Source organism: Tamandua tetradactyla, chromosome 12, assembly GCF_023851605.1.
Source record: "Tamandua tetradactyla isolate mTamTet1 chromosome 12, mTamTet1.pri, whole genome shotgun sequence".
NCBI classification, from domain to species: domain Eukaryota; kingdom Metazoa; phylum Chordata; class Mammalia; order Pilosa; family Myrmecophagidae; genus Tamandua; species Tamandua tetradactyla.
Window position 1 is genome coordinate 78583331 of NC_135338.1, and position 6676 is coordinate 78590006.

A 6676-nucleotide genomic window follows, 5' to 3' on the forward strand; every position below is an offset into this window, starting at 1 on the left:
ATGAAATAATAAAAACATAGAATTAGTAAAAACTAAAAGTGGTTCTTTAAAAAGATTAATAAAACTGACAAACCTTTAGATAGACTGACAAAGAAAAAAGGAGAGAGGATACAAATAATAAAATCAGAAATGAAAAGGGGGACATCACTACCAAGCTCACTGAAATAAAGAGAACTGAAAGAGGAGAGTATGAACAAGCATATACAATGAGTTACATAATCTAGATGATATGGACACATTCTTAGTAATACACAAACTATTTACACTAATTCAAAAAGAAATAAAAGACCTTCACAAAGCAATTACTAATAGAAAGATTGAATAAGTAACCAATAACTTCCCAACAAAAAAAAAATTGGAGAATGGTTTCACATGGGAATTCTACTAAATATTCCAAGAAGATTTAACTCCAATTGTACTCAAATTCTTCCAAAAATTGAAGAAAAGTAAACCCTTCCTAATTCATTCTACTAGGACAACATCACCCTCACAGCAAAGTCAGATAAAGATACCACAAGAAATTACAATTAGAGACCGACATCTCTTACTAATATAGATGCAAAAATCCTCAACAAAATACTATCAAACTAAATCCAACTACCTATTAAATACTTACACACCATGATCACAGTTGATTCAACAGAGTAAAATCAATTAATATCATATACCACATTAGCATAATGAAGGAAAAAACATGAAGTCCTGATACATGTGATGACATGAACCTAGAAGACATCATGCTCAGTGAAATAAGCCAGACATGAAAGCACAAATATTGTAAGATCTCACTGATTTGAAATAATTAGCATAAGTAAACCCATAAAGTCAGCATCTAGAATATAGTTTACCAGGGACATGGTGGGAATAGGGAATGGGGAGTTAAAGTTTAAAATGTATAAGGCCCCACCCACCTGCCCCTCTTGGCCTGGCTCTGGTCACTGGGCATTTGCCTCCCCTTGGGCCAACGTCGGCCCTGGGGTCAGCTCTGGGATGCGTCCTGACCTCTCAGGAACCCCATAGGCCCAAGGGTGTCCATGACCTTCAAGAATGTGGCTGTGATCTTTACTTGAGATAAGTGGAGAAAGCTGCATCCTTCTCAGAGAAACTTGTACCTGGATGTGATGCTAGAGAACTATAAGAAAATGATCTTAGTGGAACTCCCATTTTCCAAACCAAAAGGGATCTCACTGTTGCAGCAAGAAGAGCCATGGAAGGTAGAGAAAGAAAGTCCTGGAGGCTCCTCTCTAGGGTGAAAGAGCAGTCCTAAAACCACAAAGTCAATTCAGACACAAGACTCCTCATTTAAGGCACTGGTAATGACAAGATCCAAAATGAATGGGCCTTGGGACTTTAAATCAGAAAATTCCTGTATATGTGAAAATAGATGAGAAAAACTGGATAAAAAGGAAACAAATCTCACTATAGAAAGAAGCCATAGAAATATTGAATTTGGCCAAAACTCAATCCTAAAGCCAGTCTTTGATAGACAACAGATAGTTCCTAGGGAGAAAACACTGCCAAAATGTGAAATACAAGGAAATACCTTCAAACAGAATTCAAATGTACTTAACCAACCAAAAATCAACTCAAAAGAGAAACACTATAAACGCAGTATGTGTAAGAAAACCTTCAGTAACAATTCATCCCTTTATAAACATTCGGGGGGGGGGGGAAGCATAGTGGAAAGAAGTTATTTGAATGTAAAGAATGTTTGAAAGCATTCAACCAAAGTTCAGCTCTGATTCAACATCAAATAATTCATACTGGAGTAAAACCCTACATATGTAAACAACGTGAAAAAGCCTTCACTCTTAATACATTTCTTCAGAGACATCTAAGAACCCATATTGTGGAGAAATATTATAGATGTAAAGAACATGGAATTCCTTCAGCTGAAACCTTTTTACACGTAAAAAAAAATCCATGCAGGTAAAAATCCCTATAAATATAATCCAGGTAGGAAGTTATCTAGTTGCACACTTCCCTTCCTGGATGTCAAGAATTCACTTCAGAAAAAAAGCCCTATTCATCAAATGAATGTGGCAACACCTTTAATTCTAGGTCATCCCTTTATTATCATCAGAAAATTCACACTGGAGAAAAACCTTTTAAATGTAGTGAATGTGAGAGAACCTTCAGTCACAGTGTGTCTCTTATTCAACATGAAAGAATTCACACAGGAGAAAAGCCCTATAAATGTAATGAATGTAGAAAGGCTTCACTTCTATTTTATGGCTTAATAGACACCAAAAAATTCATATTGATAAGAAGTTTCATAGTTGCAATGAATGTAGTAAAGCCTTAAGTTCCCACTCAGCACTTATTATTCATTAGAGAATTCATACTGGAGAGGAGCCATGTAAATGTAAAGTATTTGGAAAAGCCTTCAGACAAAGTTCTGCTCTCATTCAACATCAGAGAATGCTTACTGGAGAAAGACCCTATAAATGTAATGAGTGAGGGAAAACATTCAGGGGTAACTCGTGCCTTAGTAATCATCAGAGAATTCATACTGGAGAGAAACCATATTGATGTAAGGAATGTGGGATGTCTTTTGCCCAAGTTCAGCTCTTAGTCAACATCTCAGAATTCATATAGGACAGAAACACTTTAAATGTAATACATGTAGGAAAACTTTTAGACAAGGTTCATCACATAATGCACATCAGAGAATTCATACTGTAGAGGAACCCTATGAATTTGTGTGGGAAACTTTTCAAACACAGGTCATCCCTAACTAACAATTAATGTTGAAGAAAACCCCTAGAAAGTAGATTCCCATGTGCAAATGCCTTAAACCAAAAATCATTAGAGAATACATAGTTGTGATGATGTAATAAATGTAATGGTTATGAGAAAACTATTCTATAAGAATTAGTTTTTTATCAGATATTAAATTCCAAGGATAGGAGGGGGCCACGATGGTGGCTTAGTGAGGTGTGGGATTTAGTTTGTCCTCCAGAGCAGCTAATAAATAGTCAGGCACAGTGCAAAATAACTGCTGGGGCTAAGTCAGTGCCCAGACACAACATATACCAGTCTGGACCAGCTGGACTGGCTGTGAGCCCACCCAGAACCATGAGCTTCTTAAGCCATGGCTGCCAGCACCCCTCCCCCACAGGATGCTTCCCAGAGGGGAAAGGAAAGAAATTTTAACAGCAGTAGGGGCTGAGTGCAACAAAACTCCAATTGTGGAATTAATTAATAAATTCTAACTACTAAAAATAGGCCCCCAGCTCAGCTGAACCTTGTGTAAAAACGGAGGTCAGCGGTTTCTGCACAGGTGCAGAGGGGGCAGGGCAGGCATAAAAAGGGGAAAAAACAGAGAATTTTTGGATTTGAAAAGTTCTGGGCCCTGAAGGAAAGGAGTGGGCACATAGGACCTGGAGATACACAGAGCAATGTACCAACTGAAGCTCTTGATTAGCAAACCCAAGGAATGGGGGTCCTGCTCTGAAAAGGATTTTTTCTCTTTCACTTTGGAGGCTGTGTTTCTATAGCTTGACTGCTCTTTGGATACAGCTGCAAGGCTTCTCGACTCCATTGCCCCAGGCATAGGCAGAATTAAGTTTGTTTGAGTGTTTGTCTAGAGTCTGTGCTTTCCCCAGGAGAGAGGTGGGGCCCAGCTCAGGTGGAATCCCTCCATTAAGGAGTTCAGACCCCAGTGTATGGAAAAGTGAAGCAATTAAAACCAGACTGCAACATCTTCTCTGTCTCCACCATACCCCCAGTAGGGAGAGTCTGCTGAAGTTAATTGTACTGCCTCACCTTATGCTGGTGGGACCTGCAGGTAGACAAGCACCACATACTGGACAGCATTGGAAAAACAGAGAGTGCAGAAGCTTCATAGGTGTGTCTTTCAATCTGCTGGATTTCACCCTCAGGGAAAACTGACACTGGTGACTCTTTCCTCCTGAAAAGAGGCCACTTTTGGTCTGCAAAAACCTGGCTGGGATCTATAATACCTAAGTAGACCCTCCTAAGTGGGGAAAAATAAGGCACCATACAGGCAGGGCAATAAACAAGAACTGAAAAAATCTGATCTGTTAAACAAAATGTAAACTAGAGGTCCAGAATAAGATGAACTGAATGTCAAAGAACAGAGAGACAACAAAGTCATCCAGCAAGAAAATCCTAGGTAAAAAAAAGTGAAAATGATCTCCAGAATAAATTAATTAAAGTAATTAAATGCCTAGATACCAGCAAAAACTATCAAATCATACTAGGAAAATTGAAGATATGGATCAGTCAAAGGAATAAACCAACAATTCAAATGAGATACAGGAGTTGAAACAATTAATTCAAAATGTTCAAACAGACATTCAAAAATCAAATCAGTGAATTGAGGGAGCATATAAAGGAGGCAAGGAACGAACACAAAGAAGAAATCGAAAGTCTGCAAAAACAAATCACAGAACTTATGGGAATGAAAGGCACAGTAGAAGAGATTAAAAAAAGCAATGGAAAACTACAATGTTAGATTTCGAGAGGCAGAAGATAGGATTAGTGAACTGGAAGACGGAACATCTGAAATCCAGCAAGCAAAAGAAAAAAAAGGGAAAAAATATGAGCAGGGACTCAGCGAATTGAATGACAATATGAAGTGCATGAATATACGTGTCATAGGTGTCCCAGAAGGAGAAGAGAAGGGAAAAGGAAGAGAAAAACTAAATTATCACTGAAAATTTCCCAACTCTTATGAAAGACTTAAAACTACAGATCCAAGAAGTGCAGTGTACCCCAAACAGAATAGATACAAATAGATGTATTCCAAGACACATAATAATCAGAATGTCAGGTGTCAAAGAGAAAGAGAGAATCTTGAAAGCAGCAAGATAAAAGCAATCCATCACACGCAAGGGAAGCCCAGTAAGACTAGGCATAGATTTCTTAGAAGAAACCATGGAAGTGAGAAGACAGTGGGATGAAACATTTAAATTGCTGAAGAGAAAAACTGCCAACTAAGAATTCTATATCCAGCAAAATTGTCCTTCAAAAATGAGGGAGAAATAAAACATTTTCAGACAAAAAAATCACTGAGAGAATTTGTGACCAGGAGACTGGCTCTGCAGAAAATACTAAAGGGAGCACTGGAGACAGATACAAAAAGCCAGGAGAGAGGTGTGGAGAAGAGTGTAGAAATGAAGACTATCATTAAAGGTAAAAAGAAGGAAAATTAGATATTACATATAAAATTCAAAAGGCAAAAATGGTAGAAGAAAGTACTTCCCATACAGTAATAAGTCTAAATGTTAATGGATTAAATTCCTCAATCAAAAGACATAGACTGGCAGAATGGATTTAAAAAACGGGACCTATCTATATGCTGTCTACAGGAACACATCTTAGACACAAGGATCAACATAGCTTGAAAATGAAATGGTAGGAAAAATATTTCATGCAAATGACAATCAGAAAAGAGCAGGAGTAGCTGTATTAATAGCCAATAAATTAGACTTCAAATGTAAAACAGTTAAAAGAGACAAAGAAGGACACTATGTATTAATAAAAGGAACAATTCAACAAGAAGACATAACTATCATAAATATTTATGCACCGAGCCAGAATGCTCCAAAATACATGAGGGAAGCACTGAAAAGAGAAATTGACACTCTACCATAATAGTTGGAGACTTCAACTCCCCACTTGCATCAATGAACCAAACATCTAGATGGAGGATCAATAAAGAAACAGAGAACTTGAATAATACAATAAATGAACTAGACTTAACAGGTATTTATAGAACATTACACCCCAAAACAGCAAGATAAACCTTTTTTCTCAAGTGTCTAGGGTTCATTCTCAAGGATAGACCATATGTTGGGTTGCAAAGCAAGTCTCAATAAATTTAAAAAGATTGAAATCATACAAAACACTTTCTCAGATCATAAAAGAATGGAGCTAGAAATCAATAATAGGCAGAGTGCCAGAAAACTCACAAATATATGGAGGCTCAACAGCACACTCTTAAACAACCAGTGGGTCAAGGAAGAAATTACAAGAGAAATCAGCAAATATCTCGAGGCAAATGAAAATGAAAACACAACATATCAAAATTTATGGGATTCAGCAAAGACAGTGCTAAGGGGCTAAAATTTATTGCCCTAAATGCCTATATCAAAAAAGAAGAAAGAGCAAAAACCGAGGAATTAACTGTCCACTTTGGAAGAACAAGAGAAAGAACAGCAAACTAACCCCAAAGCAAGCAAAAGGAAAGAAATAATGAAGATTAATGCAGAAATAAATGAAATTGAGAACATGAAAATAATCAAGAAAACCAACAAACCAGAGTTGGTTCTATGAGAAAATCAATAAGATTGATGGACCCTTAGCAAGGTTGACAAAAAGAAGAAGTGAGAGGATACAAACAAATAAAATCAGAAATGGAAAAAGAGACATAACCACTGAGCCCACAGAAATAAAGGAAGTAATGAGAGTGTACTATGAATAACTTTATGCTAACAAACTCGAAAATGTAGATGAAATGGACAACTTCCTAAAAAAGCATGAACAACCAACATTGTCTTGAGAAGAAATAGAAGACTAAACAATGTGATCACAAGTAAAGAAATTGAATCAGTCATTAAGAAGCTCCTCAAAAAGAAAAGTACAGGACCAGATGGCTTCACAGGTGAATTCTACCAAACATTCCAGAAAGAATTAGTACCAATCCTGC

General features: G+C 37.1%; 1 pseudogene; it reads left to right on the forward strand.

Moving 5' to 3' along the window:
* Positions 1-1028: 1028 nt before the first annotated feature.
* LOC143651617 (uncharacterized) lies at positions 1029-2767 on the forward strand (annotated as a pseudogene).
* Positions 2768-6676: the final 3909 nt, after the last annotated feature.